This window comes from Wolffia australiana, chromosome 10 (genome assembly GCF_029677425.1).
Source record: "Wolffia australiana isolate 7733 chromosome 10, ASM2967742v1".
Lineage (NCBI taxonomy): Eukaryota > Viridiplantae > Streptophyta > Magnoliopsida > Alismatales > Araceae > Wolffia > Wolffia australiana.
Window position 1 is genome coordinate 4,263,198 of NC_135844.1, and position 20,112 is coordinate 4,283,309.

The 20,112-nt window shown below is 37.2% G+C and overlaps 1 long non-coding RNA gene and 1 pseudogene across 1 annotated transcript; both read left to right on the forward strand.

The window, feature by feature from the left end:
- Positions 1-4,278: 4,278 nt before the first annotated feature.
- LOC144708706 (uncharacterized) lies at positions 4,279-8,513 on the forward strand. The gene is made up of 2 exons (XR_013582842.1): positions 4,279-4,886; positions 8,192-8,513. It is a non-coding gene; the product is annotated as an uncharacterized LOC144708706 (long non-coding RNA).
- An 8,039-nt stretch (positions 8,514-16,552) lies between these two features.
- On the forward strand, positions 16,553-18,600 carry LOC144708795 (uncharacterized; annotated as a pseudogene).
- Positions 18,601-20,112: the final 1,512 nt, after the last annotated feature.

The following is a 20,112-nucleotide window of genomic DNA, read 5'->3' on the forward strand; positions in this document are numbered from 1 at the left end:
TGCCGAAGCTTTTTTTTGCCGCTTCAACAACAATGTTCAGAATGTGTGCAACACATGAGACGTGCCTACTAGCACTAAAGTTCGGGTAAACAATTTTTATCTTCCTCGCCATCAATGCCAACATCCTCTTATTCGTCATGGCATTGTGAGTAGTCACGGCGTAGACCTGCATAAATATTGGCCACATGCAAAGTCACGAGTTTAATTAATAAGATAAGTTTGACGCTGAATGGTGACCTTCGGCCATAGACAAAGTTCTTCTAAAGCCCGGAGAACGATGACCGCCATGTTTTCCCCATTGTGCTTGCCAACGATTTCTTGAATGGCAAGTACCTGCTCTCGGTACACCCATTTATTGTCCACCCAATGGACAGCGATGCCCAGTAGCCCAATACTGTTCTCAGCAGTCCACGCATCTAGGGTGAGTGATACTCATTCCACATTCTTCTATAGCTTCTTCACATCTTGATTCATTCGACCATGCATTTGGATAGTCCACTGCATAATGACCTTCGCACTTGGAGGATCCAAGTCGAGAAGTGTCGCGTAACACCACATCTCCTTGAAGGCGACATTCTGAACAATTCTCCAAGGTGAATTAATTGTGCATATAAACCATGCAATGACACTCTTCGTTTCTTGCGGCGTATGCCCTCTCGTCGGCCATCATTGGCTTAACTCTCCCTGCTGTTTGCTTTGCATTTTGTCGGATATACGCAGCTGATCAGGGTCTTCCATCACCTCGCCCTTAAGCTTCACATGATGAGCTGGATAGCAAGCTTTGAAGTGTCGCCAAAATACGTTGGTGCTTTTGTCGGCCTATCGCTTTATCGCTTTTCTCTTATTGTGCGGGTTCATCTCCCGGCACAGTAAGCATGCGTAGTATCCATCTTCCATGTGTTCAAAGTCATCAATGATGACTCAACGGTTCAAACGAGGGTGACTCTCTACGGCGCGAGAAGTTCCCCCGTCTGTACACTCAGGACTTATAGCTCTGGACTCAGATCTGTCTTGGGTTGGGCACTACCTCCGGGTGGGTTCATGGTTCTGAAGGCATAATTTGGTAAGCAATGGTTGTTTAATACGGCATCGCGTGAAGGTAACGTAACAAACAAATAAGAAAGAAGATTGGCAGAGAGTGAGATTAGACAGGGAGAATTGCAGGTAAAACAATAAGAAAGAAAAGAGAGTGATAGAAGATTGGAGGAGAGAGAAGCAGAATTAGAGGTAAAAAATAAGAGAGAAGAGAGAGTGGTAGAAGAGTGGAGGAGAGAGAAGCAGAATTAAAGAGTGGGAGGGAATGAGAAGAGAGAGGGAGATTTAGATGTAAACAAGTAAAGAACAAGGGAGAGTGATAGAAGAGAGGAGAGGAGAGATGCAGAATTCGAAAGTAAGAGAGGGGGAGAGAGGAGAGGGAGAGTTAGAAATAAGAGTAAAGAAGTTACAGAGCGTGAGAGAGAAAGAGAAGAGATAGGGCACAATAGAGAGTAGATAGAGTGAGAGAAAGAGAGGGAGAATAAGAGAGTGGGAGAGAATGAGAGGAGAGATGCAGAATTAGAGGTAAAAAAATAAGAGAGAAGAGAGAGTGATAGAAGAATGGAGGAGATAGAGGCAGAATTAGAGAATGGAAGAGGGTGAAAGAGGGAGGAAAGATAGATATGAGAGTAGAAAAATTACAGAGCGTTAGAGACAACGAGAGGAGAGAGGACAAAATAGAGTGTAGAGAGAATGAGAGAGAGAGAGGGAGAATTAGAGAGTGGAGAGAATGAGACGAGAGAGGGAGATAAAAATGTTTGCAATCAAATATAACACAACAATTGCACAAAATAAAAACCAAAAGCCCACACAGAATGAAATAAAAAAAGGTTGCAATAAAATATATAAAGATAAACTCCATGAAAAATAATGGGAGCATCGAGCAATGATCTCAGATGATGGATCCATCGGCCTACTTGTAATCAGTTATCAGTCTCTGATCGAATGTTAGTCAAATAAGAGTCAGACTCTTATAAAACTTTTACACCCCCAATCAAAATTAAATTATTATTAAAGTCAGCTTTGAATCGTAAACTTGAACCAAAGGTCATGATGAGATATTCCATTATGATATGAATCCATTCCAATTGATATCAAATTATGCATAGAGTCTGATTTGATAGAATCATAATCTAATAAGAATCTGATCCATAATAGAGATCTGGATAAAATTTTCACTATGAACATAATCTGATTATGACCAGTTGAACTCCATTTAAATTCACATTCTGATAAAATATTATACTGGAGAAGAATACGACTATGATACGACTTTACTCCAATTATAATCAGATTCTGATCATAGCCCACTTATGAATGGATCTTTGATCTTGATTCTGATAAAAACTATGATTCTCAAAAGAGGTTTGCTTTTATCTGTATCCAATAATGATTGGTGTTCAACCTGATTGCATTGTAATATGAATATTTTCATAATCTCACTCTGATTATAATTGGACTATGATCAAGTTCAACTTCTGATCAAGATATCTAATCAGAATCATATGGTGATAATACTGTAAGCCTGATCAAATGTTTTGATCAGATGGTACATTCTGACCAGCATCCTCATGATCATAGTTCAAATCCGATTGTAGTAAAACTCTGATCGAGTTATCATACCTGACCAAAATCTGACTACAATCAGAGTTAAATTGGTTATACAGATTCAGATTGGAGTGAACATCTTATTGGGAATTTTGATCTAGATTTTAGTCAAACTTACGAATCCTATCAGAAGTTTCAGATCAAAGGTTTCCTTCCGATATGAATATCATAATGATCAATGTTAAACCGTAATCAAAGGCTGATAACAGATATCTCATCAGAATTTTACTTCGATCATAGTCTATTGATGAACATAATTGGGTTGTGATTGACGCCAACTTCTGATCGGAACATATACAAAGAACATCTTTTAATCTAATTATGGCATTGGGATGCAATGCTATAGTCAATTTAACTATAGAATTGAGAATCAGTGAATGAAGTCGGCACAAAAAAAAGGAAATTTACAAGAACTAAGCGGCACAGAATCAGAGCGTTAGAGGCAAAATAATAATAAAAAACCGACGACCTAGACGAACATGATCGAATGTACCCACGAGTCTGCTATCCGTCGATTCTGCCGTCCACTGATGGTGCCGTCCACCGTCCGCCGATTCCGCCGTCTACAGTTCTCTTTCCATCTTTCGTGTATTTAAGATTCAAATTTTTGAATCCAAAATACACAAAATTACCTTAAGAATAAAATTTGATGTGGATATCGAAAATCGATATCCACACCCAATATCCAGTGTCGTCATCCTCCCCCCTTGAGAGGAGATGGATGCTGACATTGAGACAGATATCGATATCGGATATCTGCACTGTAGCAATGGATATCGGATACTGACATCCGATACTTGGATACGGAAATGAACGGATACCGGAAATTGCCTTTCGGGTATCCGATACAGCATCCGTCCCGATTCCGTCATCCAGTGCCGGTATCGAAACGGGCGAACACTACCTACTTCCATCCTTGAAAGGTTACCAATAGCCCCTAACTTGAGTCTCCTCTCTCTATATATTCGTCTAAGGCTCGCCTATTAATCGCTTAGCTTTCTTCTGAGGTAACATGTGCTTCTTTATTCATACGTCCAAGTCAATATGTCTATTCAGTATCTTATTTGGATTTCAGTATTCCCAACGCCACTTGAATGGGTCTCGCACTCTCTACCTTTGCCTGGGCATACTGGCAACGACATTGACATCTAACAGCCGGCGATTGATAAATGATGACAGACGCATCCGTCTATTTAGAAGAGAGGGAATAAAAACATGGCAAAGAGGACGAAGATGGCAAAGAAAGAAGTTTCTTTTTGAACACATATCATTTAAACCCTCTTTTTCCTCACCAGTTTCTAAACGACATCTTTAAGCAAAACACCGTCGAGAAAATTTTTGATATGCTTAACTGGTTGACACAAATTAAACGTCCGTCTAGTTAGATTATTAGAATGAAATCTCAGGAAACAAATGGCCAATAAGAGTCCAATTAAAATAATATTTGTTTTTTTTACACCGTCACATATCTTGTGGGTGTAAACGTGACGGCACTGTCGTCATCTTTTATATATATGAGTCACATGCCTCGCAATTGTCAATTGGTGTAAGTGATCACCTACGACTGAATTTGTCGAAGAAATTCTCCTCTACGGTCATTCCAGGGGTCTGGTCTTCTGCCAAAGGTTAAGCACAGCTATTTCCCTCCATCTAACCCCTTCAATTTACAGCTTAATTACTTGCTTCACTTCCTAACTCCACATATCACTGCCCGAGAGAGTTTTTACTTAGGATTAGCCACTTCATATTTCAAAGTAGGGTTCTCTTTCTTGGTGTTAGAGTATATTTGATAATGGCGATGGTTGTTGACATGTACGGGCAGTGAGCCCTCACCTAAGACTCCTAAAGATAGATCGATGATATCTAAAGTTCCATATGCTTCGGCTATTGGATCCATCATGTACGTTATACTATGTAAAGATTTTAGATTATGAATTTTATGAATTTCAAAAATAGTAAAAGTCAAGAGAAATTACTGTTATGATAAGAGTTACAAGGGCATTTTTGTAAAACAAGAAAATGCCCTTGAACGAGAGCAAAGTAAAGAAGCAAAATAAAAGGAAGAAAGAAGAACGAAAAGAAGTGTGTGTGTGAAGAATATACAGGCGAAAGATTGAACGAGAGCAAGAAAGTCAAGAACTCTGAAAAGTCTTGGTGATGAAATTGCTGTTCGAGGCAACAGTGAGCTGAAATCTTGGCTGCAGGACATCTCTGAAGAGCACAACATCTGCATTTACAATCAGGCTTGTGATCTAAATTTGTTTTTGTTTTTGAAATCATTCTATTACAAATCTGATTTCAAGAAACGTGACATTCTGATCGACGTTTTGAAATCATTCTATTACAAATCTGATTTCAAGAAATGAGACATTCTGATCGACGTTTTGACATCACTCTATTACACATCTGATTTCAAGAAACGTGATATTCTGATCGACATTTTGAAATTGCTCTATTACAAATCTGATTTACTAAAATCGTAACTGTTAAATCTACGTTTTTAATCTCTTTATTTTGAATCGAGTCTTAAAATCGTAACTGTTAAATCCACGTTTTTAAATCTCTGTTTTTGAATCGAATCTTAAAATCGTAACTGCTGAATCCACGTTTTTAAATCTCTGTATTCTGAATTGAATCCTAAAATCGTAACTGTTAAATCCACGTTTTTCAATCTCTGTTTTTGAATCGAATCTTAAAATCGTAACTACTGAATCCACGTTTTTTAAATCTCTGTATTCTGAATTGAATCCTAAAATCGTAACTGCTGAATCCACGTTTTTAAATCTCTGTATTCTGAATTGAATCTTAAAATCGTAACTGCTGAATCCACGTTTTTAAATCTCTGTATTCTGAATTGAATCTTAAAATCATAATTTTTGAATCCACATTTTAAAATCTCTGTATTGTGAATCGAATCCTAAAGTCATAACTGTTGATTCTACGTTTTTAAAATCCCTGTATCTCAAATCGAACTTTGAAATCGTTACTGTTGAATTCACATTTTAAACTCTCTGTATTTCGAATTGAATTTTCAAATTCATGACTGGTGATTCTACGTTTTCAAAATCCCTGTATCTCAAATCACAATTTAAAATCGTGACAGTTGAATTCACATTTTAAACTCTCTGTATTTCGAATTGAATTTTAAAATTCGTGACTGTTGAATCTACATTTTTAAAATCTTAGCATTTCAAATTGTTTTTTTTTTTTTAAATATAATAAAAAATCTGGAACATTTAAGGATCTGAAATTTTTCTCTTTGCTGAAATTCTTGAAAATTTCGCATTCTGGAATCTTCCCATTCTTAAGCTGAAAGTATTGAAACTTTGGTGCGCTGAAACAAAATATTAGTAAACTACATTTCTGGAGCATTGACCAGTTGAATATTTCAATTATTGTGATTCTCATAATCCTAAAATTATTGTCTTAAATCAAATCCGAAATTGGGGTGACCATAATCCAAATTTTGTGATTACTTTTCTGGTGCAGGATTTAAATTCTAGAGAATAATTTTTTTTGGTATTTGTGATTGCGGAGTGTTGAACATCATTAAAAAAATTTGACATTCAAATAAATTTCTGAGGTAATCAGATTAGATACTGCGTTCTTAAATCTGTGAGTGAAAAGCAGCGACTGTGACTGAAAATTACATAATAAGGAGTAACATATATTCATACTTAAGAGAAAATTGTTAGGTTGAAATTGGAATATTTTTAGCTAACTTTTCAGGAAAGTTGAAGACAAGTTTTTCAATATTTTCACAAGTTCTTTTAGCACTTGTGAGACTAGAGATACTACTTTGAGTAAAGGCAGTTTTTGGAAGCTGAGAAGGACTTGAGTGGTCCATTAGAGAATAAGTGAAAGCAAGGATACCGTCAAGAGGCTAAGGGGCTCAAGGTCATTCTTGTTTTTCAATTTATAGATAGGAGACATCCGTGTATCCCTATTACCAGGCTGTTTTTAGCTTGGGGGGCTATAAAACTTGGTTAGGGACATATTAAAACTCCGGCTGGATATCTTGGGACAGGATTAAGGGATTAGCCCTAACCTGTATAAAAATTCTGGGTGTCCACTTCTTCTCTCTCTATAATTAGATAATAGGTAGAGAAATTAGGAAAATAATAATACAAGAAGTAAAGGAAGGAAAGGGAGTGGTCTAATTCACCCCCCCCCCCTCTTAGACCATTCATAGGATATTAATCCAACACTATGTACTAGGCCTGATGTTGCATTTTCTCTAAGTGTTACAAGCGTATTTCAGGCAAACCCAGGAAAGGAACACTAGGCAGCAGCAAAATGCATCCTTTAGCACTTGAGAAGGACTAAGGATTTATTTATAATTTGCGTAGTAGAGGATTTAAAGCTCCACGGTTATAGTGACTCAAGTCTCCATTCAGATCCCGATGATAGTAGATCTCCATCTAGAGTCCATTGTCCAAGCAGAATACTATTGCATACTCAATGATAGAACCTGAATACAAAGCAGGTGCAAAGGCTGCTGAGGAAGTAGTTTAGTTGAAGATATTCATCACTGAGCTTGGTGTTATTCCTGCCATCTTGGAACCTATTTCATTGTTGTGCAACGATAATGGTGCAATACCACAAACGAAAGAGCCCCGATCTCATGATGAGTCAAAACAAATAATTAGGGAGACCATTGCACAAGGAGATATTGTGATGGAAAGGTTTCAATCAAACAAATCATAGCTCGCATGCAGTACAAAAATCACACAGATAATTGACTCATAGCTCGCATGTAGTACAAAAATCACAAAGATAATTGAGTATTCAAGATGAGATCATCCACCCTCCGTATAAGAGGCGATCCACTCAAGGAAGACGATGCACAAAATCCCTGGACAGGGTAGTGAGGATATTGCAGAAGGAACTCCCCAATGATGCCCGTTACGTATCAGTACTGATCGAATGACGGATTAAGGTTTGATGCTAACCCATGCCCTGAGTCGTTTAAAAGTTTCATGTGGATGATGGATTAGACAAATATCGCGAGTGACGACAGTAAAGGGTCTAAGAGAGAGTTCAACACTACCCGATATCTTGTAGAGCACGAGGTGTAGGTTAGCACCGCACAAGCTAAAAATATAATCTATCGATTGGGTTAGATTGACCGATATTTAATCTAATCTATATGTTGACATAGTTAATTAACAATGTTTGCTAATAATTGTTATTGAGCCGTTAAAATTATTAACTTAAACAATACATGGAATTTGAGGGTCACACGCATGAGATCCTAAGGGCATTGGTGGATACATATTCCTTTTAGGGTTTTACCAAACACAAATTCAGTGGTAAGATGATATAAATGTGTGTTATCTGGGGGTAGTAAAGTAATCTAAATGCATATTCTCATATGGAAGTATCATTTATCTGCATTATAACCGCTTACTGAGAACTAAATCAAATGAACTTAATTTGGTAAGTATATGAATTTTCTGTTTTTCTTTCGGTATTCTTCTAGAACTTTTTGCTATCAGAAAATATTTATATATTTTTCAAAAGGATGATTTGGGTCTAAATATTTTAGGTGATAGGTTTGAGCAGGAGATTGGACAATTTTGGAGGGAAAATTTGGAGAAAGAAGAGCTAGAACGAGCACAGAATATGAGGAGGCGGAGGAGAGAGAAAATGATGAAAAGTGGAGAGAGCCCACTTCGAACCCTCATATCTGCCAACGCCACCATTGCATTGAACTCATATTTGGATGGTGGGCTGTTCACTTCATATGCTTTCAATCCAGCAGTGGAAATTACCAGCAAATTTATCAAACTATTGTAATGAAGGGAATGCCAAGGGCAAAAAAGAAATTGACTTTACCCTTTCACCCAAGGTACATAAACCCTTTTTTTCTCTGTTTGGGACCATTCTGGAGTCTTCCATCCACGACTGATTAGACAGAGGAGGAAGTTCTTGGATCCAACAAGGTTCTGAATTTATTTCTTTGCATTTTCTGGTCTTGATTTCTAGATTGGATTCTTCTAAATTGGCTTGGCTTGGGCAAATGTTGTGGCCCTTTCTAGGAGTTGAATCTGATTAGCTTGCAATGAAGATTCATCCTAGAAAACAAAAATTCACTAAAAATTAGATAGATTTTGTTTCCTTTTAGTTTAAAAATTAAACCATCCCTAAAAACCATTGAGAAAAAGTAAATTAGCTTGTTTATAGATTATCATTCCTATTTAGATTATCTTATTCCCCACTCTATTTCTAATTTCTTGATCTCGATTTCAAGAACAAGACACCGAAATGGATATCTAACAAATACAATCCTCACTTCTCTTCCCCTATCATGAGTTTCTTGATCTCCTTGACCAGATAAAGAAATCAAGATACCAATCACTCATTTTAGTACCTCCTCTATAATCCTCTCCCAAATTCAGCTAAAAATCCACTAATCATATTGAACATTGCATTTACCTACTAAGCCTCTCTTGGATGATCCCTGATATTCACACTATACATCTTATTATTTGGGTAAATTTATAAATTGAGTTGCATAATCTTAATTGTACAATCACAGTAATTAAGGCATCTTACTTACCCAAAAATTCAGTTTATCAATAGGCGCTGTTGGCAGGGAGGCAAAGGCAAGGGATTTAATTTTATCTAGCTAGTGAGATTTAATTAAAAAATACAAATATAAGTGCTTGATGTTTTTGTAAATTTCCTTTTTATTGGTCGTGGTATCATCTTTTATCTTAATATTGGATCATGCCATTTATACTTGCATAATATACATAAGCTTCTTAAGTGTACTTGTGTAATTGATGAATTTCAGGTCTCATAAGCTGAAATCACCTTCAAGTGAGATCCTAAATCTAGAAGCTTTTGAAGAAATTGTTCTTACAGGTCCTTGGCATGCTTCCCCAATGGAAGATTCATTTAAAGCACATAGTCCTATGGATCCTCATGGAAAAGATGCAGGGCATCCTGGAATTGTTCTTGGAGAGGGAAGAGGAAGGCTGAGGGATTATTGAATTTCCTGAGAACCATCTTATCTCACTACTATCTCAGCCCCTATCCCAGATGATTTTTTTTTTTTAAATGGATGCCCACCAATATTTATTCTTGCCTTATTTGATGGGAAAGGTGAATCAAGAGTGATAAGCCATAAATAGGGGTAAATTTTATGCAATTTTCATCCCTTGTTGTTGTCAATTTCAGCTTATAGATAAGCCAAAAATAGGACTAACTTTTATGCAATTTTAAACCCTTGTCATTGTCAAGTTGAGCTTATACAATAAAATTTATAAAAACTCTACTTAAGATGTGTAGTGATAAGTACGAGTGTCGTCCAAGGGAAGCTAGTAAGGAATCCAATTGATGTTCTTCTTGAATAATTTGAACCTAATTGGGGTTAATGGAATCTTGAACAGAGATTAAATCACCCTAATTAGATGAGAAAATTGGAAAGGGGGGCAGAAGAGATGAGAGGAGTAGATGAAATAAGGGGATCTAAGTGGAATTAATGATCCAATTGAAAGGAACAAATAATTCAAATAGAGAGATTACGAAGAAAATTTAGAAGTGTTTTGGTTGGTTCTTTAGGTTGGACAATTCAGTAATAACTACTCTATTCAATAATGAAATTAAAATTTTAATATCCTAGAATGTTAATACTTTTTATAAGTTTTTTTTATAGTTTTCTTTTATATGCACTTGGAATAGCTAGGAAATCTCTCAATTTCTCCTCTAAATCCTAGTCACGGCTTGTTCATTTCGCTCAAGCCAAGCGATTTAGAAATTCAGACAGGGATCGATAAAAGAAATTAAGAAATTCAATTAACAACATCCAAAATACACCAAAAGTTCAAATACAAAGAAGGAAAAAGTACCAAATAGGTTGCACCAAGCTGGAGCTCCTCTCTGTCTTGTAGCTGTGATAGAGCACCATCGAGAATGGCCCCCTCCTCTCGAAACTCGGCTTTAATACTTAGGTTGAATGGTAAAAATTACCATTTTACCCCTAAGTAGTAATTAATTTTTATCTATCAACGTAGGCTTGATCTCCATATAGATAGAAAGGTGGGATCAAGATGAGCAAATCCATAAAAAAATCATCTCAATTGGACTTTTCGATCAAAAGTTATGAATAAATAAATTTAAACCAGTATTGGCCATTGGATTTAAATCATTTATTTATTTATAATTGTATTCTTTTAACCGCTCGCTGAGGTGTCGTCCTCTCACTAGTGGTGACCTTTCAACTTCTTCAAGCGGGTGCATTCTCGTTGCGCCACGTAACCCCTGGCAAAAATAAAAAAGAAAGAGAAAAGGTGCAAAAAATAAGCGCCGTAAATTTTGCCAAGCACCTAAGGTGCATTTGTTCACTACAATATCCACTCTCAGCTCGCCATGTCACCGCCCGTGCGTGGACTTTGTATGTGCCGCACGGGCGGTAAACCTACCACCTAGTGGCCGCTATCACTACCCGCCGTCGGATTCTCATCGGACAACTATGATGAGGGCACGTTGTCGCCAACGAGGGCCAAACTGTCATTTCACACATCAACTCTTTTTAAAATGTAAACTTGCTGCCCGACGCTGCCCGAAAACAATTGTGTATATCCCCCTTGCACATTCTCTCTCCTCTGAATTTTCCAAAAAATATTGAAACAAATATTAAATAATTGCAATAAAACCCTAGAATAATTTAAATGATATCTTTACGCCTGCAACTGCGACCGAGTGCTGTTTTTGAGGGCATCATTGCAATGAAAATTTACGAAAAGCCCTTCAAACCTCGAAAATAATCTTAATAATCATTTTTTCCTTATAAATATAACTTTTCTTTCTTAGAAAAATGGATTTCTTCCTCAAATAAATCTCAGGACAATCCTAGAAAATTCTAGAAAATTCACTGATTCATCCCCGTACCAAGAAATCTCAAAATGAAATATTAAACTTGCCATTTTCATTCAAAAATATTTATTTTAAGATCAAATAAATCCCTTAAAATTCATAGAATTAACAGGAAATTAGGGAAGAATCAGAAATCACTTGAAAACAGTATTTTCATGTAAATAGATGATAACAACCCCATTTTAAGCTCTTTAAATTCATAAAATTGTGCTAATAGCATGAAATAAAGACCGAATTTAGGGTGTTATCACTTATTCAATAACGTTTATAAAAACCCTATTTAAGATGTGTAGTGATAAGTAAAGGTATCGTCCAAGGGAAGCTAGTAAGGAATCCGATTTGATGTTTTGCTTGAGTAATTGAATCCTAATTAGAGTTAATTTGATCTTTAATGAAGATCAAATCAACCTAATTAAACAAGGAAGTTAGAAAGCAGGGTGGAATAGATGAGAGGAATAGAAGAAATAAGGTGGTTTATACCAATTGAAAGGATCAAAGAATTCAATAAGAGAGATTAAGAAGAAAATTTAGATTTATTTTTGTTGGTTCTATAGGTTTGATAATTCAGGAATAACTTCTCTATTGGATAATGAAATGGGAATTTTAATCTCCTAGAAAGTTAACCAATTTTTATAAGTTTTTTTATAGTTTTCTTAATATGCAATTGGAATAGCTAGGTAAATCTCTCACTTTCACCTCTCAATCCTATTCAGGGCTTGTACATGCCGCTCAAGCCAAGCGAATTAGAAGTTCAGACAAGAATCAAGAAGAACAATTAAGAGATTCAACTAACAACATCCAAAATACACCAAAATTTTAAATACAAAGAAGGAAAAAGTACCAAACAGGTTGTACCAAGCTGGAGCTCCTCTCTGTCTTGCAGCTGTGATAGAGGACCATCAAGAATGAGCTCCCCCTCTCAAAATTTAGCTTTTATACTTAGGTTACATGGTAAAAATCACTATTTAATCCCTGTTTAGTAATTAATTTCTATCTATCAATGTAGGCTTGATCTGAATGATAGTACAGATACACAGAGAGGATCCAGACGAGCAAATCCATTAAAAAATCATCTCAATCCGACTTCATGATCAAAATTTATTAATAAATGAATTTTAAACCAATTTCAGCCATTGGATTTAAATTCATTTTTTTATTCATTTTTTTTAAACACGCTATGATGTGTTGCCCTCTCATTGGTGGGCAAGTTTTGAATTCTTTATTTTTCAGAAAAGCCCTTTAGAAAGCCTGGAATCGCTACTGAACGCCGCCCAAAAGTAATTGTGAACATGCCCCTTGAGCATTCTCTCTCCTCTAATTTGTTCCTGAAAACCATTAAAAAATACTGCGTAATTGCAATAAAACTCTGTAACTGTGTAAATAACATCTTTATGCCTGCATACATGACCGAGAGCTATTTTAAGGGCATAATTGATACTATAATTTAAGAAAAGCCCCTCCGACTTTCAAAATTGCTCTAAAACTCATATTTTTCATATAACCATATCCTTTTCCTATTTAAAAATCAATTTCTTCCTCAAATAAATCCCATAAAAATCCAATAAAATCCTAAAAATCCTATAAAATTCTATGAAATTCAGTAATTCATCCCCACACTGATTTACCTCAAAAGTAATTTTTAAACCTGCCATTTTCATTTAAAAATAATTACTTCCAGGTCAAATAAATCCCTTAAAATCCATAAAGGAAAGAAAATTAGGGAAAAATCAGAAATCACTTGAAAACAGTATTTTCATGTAAATACATTATAACAAACCCTTTTAATCTCATTAAATGCATAAAATAGTGCTAAATTACTTGAAATAAAGACCAAAATTAGGGTGTTCTCAAGGAGCCATGTGTTTTTTGGGAGAGATTCTATGAGGTCTGTGAGATATGCAATTTTCCAAGGGTAACCTCAAAAGCGGCAGGAATGAAATTGTTCCCCCTTGCTTTAAAAGATAGGGCAAAAGATTGTTTTAGAACTTTATGAGTGAATTTAAGTTCTTGAAGTGAAATTGAGAAGGTGTTTTTTAAAAAAATATATTATTCAGTTTCTAGAAATAACTCCTTCGAGAGAGAGATAAGGGCCTTTAGGCAAGGAAATGATGCATACACAGAGGCATGTGAGAGATTTATGGGATTGCTAAGAAAATCCCCCCACCATAGCATATCATCTTGGGATTTGGCTCAGATTTTTAATGATGGCTTAAATGAAGTAGACAGGAGAATGGACATGCTAAGTGGAGAATCATTAGAAGATATATATGAGGATGAGTCCCTTGCATTCTTGCAGAAACAAGCTGAGAAATTTGCATATCAGTAGGAGGTGCAAGATTATGAGAGAGTAGCACCAAGGAAAGGTGGGATCATAGACATAAAAGCAGTAGAACCTGAATTTAAATTTGACAGGTTGGAAAGACAAATGGGATAAATGGGAAAGATAGTGGAGCAGATGAACCAAGAGTTCAGTAACTTATTGCAATCCCAGCTTCCCACTAACCCCTTTTAACATGAAGTCATGGGACACCATGAGCATGGGGGAAGGGGTGCTAACATGAACAAGTTCGAACAGGTTTCCCATTTTGATATGCAGGTAAATACAATTGGGAAGCTAAGAGGAGCTCAAGGGACATGGAATCAGAGAGGGAGATAGGGAAACTAACATTGGAATCAAGCGTGCAGCTCGATGAACCAGGATTGGCACCAAGAAGGGCATTCAACTTATCAGCAATACCATCAAAAAAAAGAACTGCAACCTCCTCGACAGTATTATCAACCCTACAAGACTAACTCAGATCAAACTCATGAAATGTTAATGCAGATCGTACAGAGTCTGAATGAGGACAAGAGGAAAATGCAGCAATTTATGGAGAAACAATAATAAATGCACAAGAGGGAGCTGGAGATGATAAGGGAAGAGAGGGCTATCAACATCAGCAAACGCCGCAAAGAGGTACCACTCTGGTTGAAAATCAGTTGAGCCAAAAGCCAGGTCCATTTCCAACTCAGTCCCAAATCAATCCTAAGGATTTACTTAATACAGATGTTGACATTGTGGACATGAATGGCAAGGAATATCACAAGGAGGCATGGTGTGAACACATGCAACCTATGATATCTTCTTGCCGTAAAAATTCGTTACCAAGTTCTTCTAATGGTCTTGAAAGCATGCACACCATTTCCAACCTTAGGAGTGGTAAAATATTACCTGACCCTTATGATAAAAAAATAACTATTCTAGAAGATGATAAAATTCAAGGAGAGGATTCCAATATTCAGGGAAGTGTATCAATAGAAGAAGAAGGACATCTCATGAATGAACCTGATCCCTTAAAGTATAAACCACCTATCCCCTTCCCTAGTGCTCTCCATAATCAGAAGAAGAATAATAAAGAAACACCACTCTTGGAATTTTTGAAAGAGGCAACTATTGAAATCCCAGTCCTCGAGGCAATACAACACATTCCTGATTATTCCAAATATGTGAAGCACTTATGTACCCCATCTAGGAAGGTGAAAAGGAACCAGTTGTCTGAGAGTATCAGCTCTATTTTGAGTAGTGAGATGCCTAAAAAGAAGAAGGATCCAGGGGCACCTCTAATTAAATGTGAAATCAGGGGCAGGATATTTAGTAGAGCTCTATTGGATTCGGGAGCGAGTGTAAATATAATGCCAAAAGCTTTGTATGATGCTTTTAAATTTGGGGAGTTAACTTCAGTACATATCGAACTTCATTTAGCAGATGGAACTATTAAAATGCCTCATGGACAACTAGTGGATGTGATTATGAAAGTGGAGAATCACCCATTCCTAGTAGACTTCATTGTTGCAGATGTTAAAATTGTAGGCAATATTAGTCATGCCCCAATTATCCTAGGGAGACCTTTTCTTGCTACAGCTAGGGCAGTTGCAGATTGGGGAGAAGGAAAGATCAAGCTCAGGTTAAGAAATGAAGAAGTTGAGCTACCGATTTCACATCTTATGAAAGCTCCCGTAGGAGTCTTAGAGGATATAAATTCTTGTACTTTGGAAGAAGAAGAGTGTGCTTCATCTACTTATGAAACCTGTGAGATATTTACTCTAGAAGAAAGTACTCCTTGTATGGAGCAGAATCACCCACTAGATGACACCTCATTTCGACCTTGCATAGAAAATATAGCACCTAAAGATTTGGAACTCAAACCTTTGTCATCTTCATTGAAATATATCTATTTGGGATCAAATAATTATCTGCTAGTGACAATTTCATCATCATTGAATGCAGTCCAAGAGAAAGAATTATTAGAAGTTCTAGCTAGACATAGGAAAGCAATGGGGTGGACTATAGACGATATAAGAGGGATTAGCCCGCAAGTTTGCCAGCATCGAGTTTTCACAAACGAAAACTCAACTCTAGTGGTACAACATCAGAGAAGGTTGAATCCACACCTTCATGACGTTGTGTCACAAGAGATTAAAAAATGGCTTAAGGCAGATTTTATTTGCCCAATTTCAGATAGTCCTTCGATTAGCCCTATTCATGTGGTTCCAAAGAAGTCTGGCATAACTGTTCAGAAAAATGAAAAGGGGGAAGAGATTCAAACAAGAGTTGCTTCTAGCTAGAGGGTATGTGTAGATTATAGGAAGTCAAATGAAGCCACTAAAAAAGACCACTATCCTCTACCATTTATAGATCAGATTTAGAAAAATTAGTTGGACAAAAGTTTTATTGCTTTCTAGATGGATATTCTGACTATAACCAAATAAGTATCCACGAGCATGATCAGGAGAAGACAACTTTCACCTGTCCTCTAGGCACTTTTGCTTTTAAGCGAATGCCATTTTGATTGTGCAATGCACCAGCCACCTTCCAAAGGTGCATGAGTGCAATGTTTTTGATCTCATAGGTGACTATCTTGAGGTTTTCATCGATGATTTTTCTGTGTTTGGAAACGTATTTGAGTCATGTCTCTCTAATTTGGAAAAAGTTTTGCAGATATGAGAGGCAAACAAATTGGTACTGAGTTGGGAGAAAAGCCACTTCATGGTGGAGGAGGGGATCGTGTTGGGTCACAAGGTCAGCAAGGATGGGTTGGAGGTGGACCAAGCCAAAATAGAGGTTATCAAGGGGCTTCCATTCCCCAGCAAAATCAAGGCACTTAGAGCCTTCCTCGGGCACGCCCGCTTCTATCGACGCCTCATCAAGGACTTTGCCAAGATTGCAAAGCCTCTTACCACACTTTTTTCTAAAGACGTCGAGTTTGTTTTAGATGCTCCTGCCAGAACTGCTTTCTTGCTAATCAAGGAGGCCCTCATTAAGGCTCCCATTTTGCAGGCTCCTGATTGGAGTCAGCCTTTTGAGATTTTTTGTGATGCCTAAGATTATGCAGTTGGAGCAGCCTTGGGGCAAAGAAGGGACAAGAAGCCGGTGGCGCTCTATTATGCAAGCAAGACCTTAGACGATGCACAGGTGAACTATTCTACGACTGAGAAGGAATTGCTTGCGATTATCTTTGCTTTGAATAAGTTTAGGTGTTACTTAATAGGTAGTTTAGTTACTACTTTTCTGATCACGCTGCCCTAAAATTTTTGTTGAGTAAAAAGGAAACAAAACCCAGATTAATGAGGTGGATCATGCTTATGCAGGAATTTGATGTAGAAATAAAGGATAGGAGAGGTGTTGATAATGGTGCTGCTGATCACTTATCTCGCCTATCCATTCCTTCACCTAATTCTATTGTTGAGGAATTTCCTGATGAGCATATCCTGGCAGTAGAGGGCCAAAAATTACCGTGGTATGCGCACATAGTGAACTATTTGGTGACTAGTCAAATTCCTGATGACTGGACTTACGAGGATAGAAAGAAATTTTATAAAGACATCCGGTATTATTATTGGAACGACCATGAACTATTTAGGTTAGGTATTGACCAAATATATAGAAGGTGCATACCAGAAGAAGAACAGTGGAGTGTTTTAGAAGCATGCCATTCATCACTTTGTGGTGGACATTACTCTTCCAAAATAACTGCATTTAAAGTTTTACAATGCGGATTTTATTGGCCACATCTGCATAGAGATGCTTATGAATATTGTAGACGATGTTTAAGATGCCAAGCTGTAGTCAATATTAAGAGAAAAGATCATGTGCCGCTAAAGCCCATTATAGAGGTGGAAATTTTTTATCTATGGGGAATTGACTTCTTAGGACCTTTCCCTGCTTCATATGGCCATGAGTACATATTAGTTGGGGTGGATTACGTCTCTAGGTGGGTAAAGGCCATCCCTACTAGATCAAATGACCACAAAATAGTTTTAAAATTCATCCAAGAACATATTTTCTCAAGGTTTGGATGTCCACGAGCCATCATAAGTGATGGAGGAACCCACTTTAACAATCAGCACTTCAAAAGATTATTAAAGAGGTATGGAGTCCAACATAGGTTCACTACCCCTTATCACCCTCAATCCAATGGGCAAGTGGAGGTATCCAATAGAGAGATTAAGAAAATCTTAATGAAGATTGTTAAACCTGATGGGAAAGACTGGGCCACAAAGCTTACAGACGCCCTTTGGGCATACAGAACCGCCTATAAGACCCCTTTGGGAATGTCACCTTATAGGTTGGCCTACGGTAAGGCATGCCACCTACCCCTAGAACTTGAACATAGAGCTCTCTGGGCTATCAGAAAACTTAATCTCTCTCTGGAAGAGGCAGGAAAATAGAGGCTCCTCGAACTGCATGAATTGGAAGAGATTAGAAATGAAGCCTATGAGAACTCCAGAATATACAAAGCCAAAATGAAGGCATTTCATGACCAATATATTTGTAGAAGAACTTTTTACCCCTCCCAAAAAGTTTGGTTGTACAACTCAAGGCTAAAACTGTTTCCTAGAAAACTTAGATCTAGATGGGACGGTCCACTCACTGTAATTAAATGTTTTAATAATGGCACATTATTATTACAAAATGTCGAGACAGGTGCCGAATTTAAAGTGAATGGACAGAGGGTGAAGCAATATCTAGAACACGAGAAACCACCTTTGAATGAGGAGCTAGATCTGGAGGAACCTGATCCATCTCATTCTTAAGGCATTTAGGCAGTAGGATCTGTTTTCCAATTTTAGTTTTTGTTTCTTTTCTTGTGGGGGTTTGCTTTGTTTTTTGTGAAATGCACGTTAAGATCCAAGAACAAACCAAAATTTGGTAACATTAAATGAAGGTACTCCGGAGTTTCGATGGTCGCCTAGGTGACTGAAAATCGTGCCTCACCCTCATCGTCAATCCAACAATCAGTACACAATTATCATTCAAAATATGTGCCTCCAAAATTATCGGCCTCCCACTGTTTGCCATTATCTCCCTTAACTTTGATATTATCTCTCCACATTAAGCGTTGTAGACCATGCATGTGATAGTAGGGGGGGAATCATTTCATGATAACATACTGATTAATTTTGTGGAAAATTTATTGCACTAATGAATACTCTTCAGCATATTATTCTGAATTCTAGCCTTCATGCATCATTATTTACATGGTTCATCCATATCATTCATTTAATCACACAACTTATCATACCTTGGGATACCTTTCACTATTTCCCTTTGCCATTATTCTGGATGTGAAGGGTTTATGTGAGTTTGGGCCATATAATTCTCCAAAAGCCCAGAGGTAGCCTTTAGGAGTGAATACCCAAAACCCTCTTAGAGCCATATGATTGGTCCAAACTAAGGGGTAAAAGTTGATATTAAGTCATTCGTAAGGATAGTTATGTACCAATGAACAATTTTATTTCCGTACTAGTAGTATTTAGTAAGGGTCGATCCCTCAGGGAGCTAGGTAACTAGTTAGGGTGAATTTCAATTAGAATTTCCAATTTCAGATTATGTTAGTTATTTAAGCTGGTTTATGATCAATGAAAAAGATGAAGATGATTTTTAGTAGGCACAGGAAATTTTCTTTGCAAAGCCTAGGTAGAGAGTGATTTGTGAGATTTTTTCCAGAATTTTTTATTATCTCTAGAGAGAGCTAAAAAATTCTGAATTTAAATGGGTTGTAATTCCCTTATCCGGTTCAAAGTCGTTGAACCCGATGAGAGAGAGCGGTCTGGATCGTTACCGCACTGAGTAGACTCAGTTCAGAATGATTCCCGACACTTGAGTAAAGATAGAGGGAGAGGGCGCACAACGTGGGCGCTTCCACCACTGAATGGGCGGGCGGAAGGGCCTCTTGTGCGCTGATGCTTCAGCGCTCCGCCGCTGGTCGCACAGGCGGAGGTCCTCTCACGTGCGGTGGACCAAACGACGATATCTGGAGTTCCAGATATCAGTTTGACACGTAATTATGTATTAAGCATCTAGTGTTTTAAAACTATGTTCCTTGTTTCATAGTCAATATTTTCGTGTGTGGAATGACTAAACCCAGTAGATGTTTCGCCGTTATGGGGGATAACTACTAGAGAACCAACAAGGCATCTATTATTCTCTAATCCCAAAATCCATTACTCTCATGCTTTCAGGTTGAGATAATCATATATCTTAATCACACAAAAATATAAAGTAGTTTATTTTACCCCCTTCTCCCTACTATGTTGCTGCTAAAT